A 1,475-nucleotide genomic window follows, 5' to 3' on the forward strand; every position below is an offset into this window, starting at 1 on the left:
CAGGGTGGGTGTGCACCAACCCTAGCCAGGGTAGGTCACGGGGTGGTTGTCGGGGTGGGCGTCAAGGAGCCAAGGTGGGTGGCAAGTAGCCAAGTTGCGTGCCAAGGTGGGTGTCGGGGTGGGTGCCAAGGATCCAAGGTGGGTGCCAAGGAACCAAGGTGGGTGTCTGGGTGGGTGCCGAGGTGGGAGCCAGGGTGGGTCCCAAGGTGAGTGCAAAGGTGGGTGCCAGGGTCAAGGTGAGTGCCAATGTGGGTTCCAAGGTGCCAGGGTCAGGGTGAGTGCCAATGTGGGTTCAAAGGTGCTAAGTTGGGTGCGAGGTTGGGTGCGAGGGTGGGTGGGTGCCAAGGTGTGCTAGGTGGAAGCCCGGGTGGGTCGGCATCCCATGGGTGTCGAGTTGGGTGCCTGATGGGTGCTTCTTGTCAAGTTTTAGTCGTCGGGACTCATTTCGAGCCTTAGAGGTCGTTTCTTGTCCGGTTGCCCTGTCTTCGACCTGGGAACCCAATTTTGGTCCTCGGGTCCCATTTTTTTTTGTCTCGCATCCCACTTTTGGCCTGTGGCCTTTTCGGGGTCGATTCTCGTTTTGGGCATCAGAGCATGTTTCTTCTCCTAAAACCCAATATTTGTTTATTAAGTCTCGGAACACATTTTTGTTCTCGTGGACCCATCATGGGTCTTGGAACGCATTTGTGGTCCTTGGGTCCCATTTTGCATCCCGAAACTTGTGTTTTGGTGCTTGATCCCTATTTTGGGTGCCCACCTTGCACCAAGTGCGCACCCGGGGCAAACCGAGCGCCTTGGTGCACCGGGGCAAGATCGAGCGTGCACCCGAGGCGCCCCGAACATGCACCAAGGTGCACTCGGCCCACATGTGAGCGCAGGTCGTTGCGCCCGAGGTGGTGTGTGGGCACCGCGTTGCAGACGGGACACTGCACGCACACGACGCCCCGTCCAGGTGCACGCACGTAGGCCGGGCCGGGTGCACACCCGACGCCCTAGCAAGGTGCGCGCACCCGGGCAGGGCTCACACTTGGCGAACGGGGCGCACTTCGCGAGGGAGGGTGTGCACCTCGACGGGGGTGGGTGGCCGGGGTGGATTCGCACGTGGGTCGCGGTTTGCTAAGTACACACTGCGACAAGCTCATAACGGGTGCGATCATACCAGCGTTAGTGCACCGGATCCCATCAGAACTCCGCAGTTAAGCGCGCTTGGGCCGGAGTAGTACTGGGATGGGTGACCTCCCGGGAAGTCCCGGTGTTGCACCCTTTCTTAGTTTTTCGCCGGGCGTCGCAATGCTATTTGAATAAACCTTTTGCCCGTTTGCGTTCTCGTCGGGGCCGGGCCGGGCCGGGGTGCGCTGCCCGCACTACCGCGCGCGCGGGGGCGACACCGAGCGCGCACCCGAGGCGCCCCGAGCACACAGGCCACGGTGCAACCCGGGCGTTGTGCGCGCACCCCGGTGCGCCCGAGGTGCTGC

At 62.0% G+C, this 1,475-nt stretch overlaps 1 non-coding gene across 1 annotated transcript; it reads left to right on the forward strand.

Moving 5' to 3' along the window:
• Positions 1-1,145: 1,145 nt before the first annotated feature.
• Positions 1,146-1,264, forward strand: LOC131871228 (5S ribosomal RNA). Its single transcript, XR_009369495.1, has one exon. It is a non-coding gene; the product is annotated as a 5S ribosomal RNA (ribosomal RNA).
• The last annotated feature ends 211 nt before the right edge of the window (positions 1,265-1,475 follow it).

The sequence above is a fragment of the Cryptomeria japonica genome, unplaced genomic scaffold (assembly GCF_030272615.1).
Source record: "Cryptomeria japonica unplaced genomic scaffold, Sugi_1.0 HiC_scaffold_379, whole genome shotgun sequence".
Classification (NCBI taxonomy): domain Eukaryota; kingdom Viridiplantae; phylum Streptophyta; class Pinopsida; order Cupressales; family Cupressaceae; genus Cryptomeria; species Cryptomeria japonica.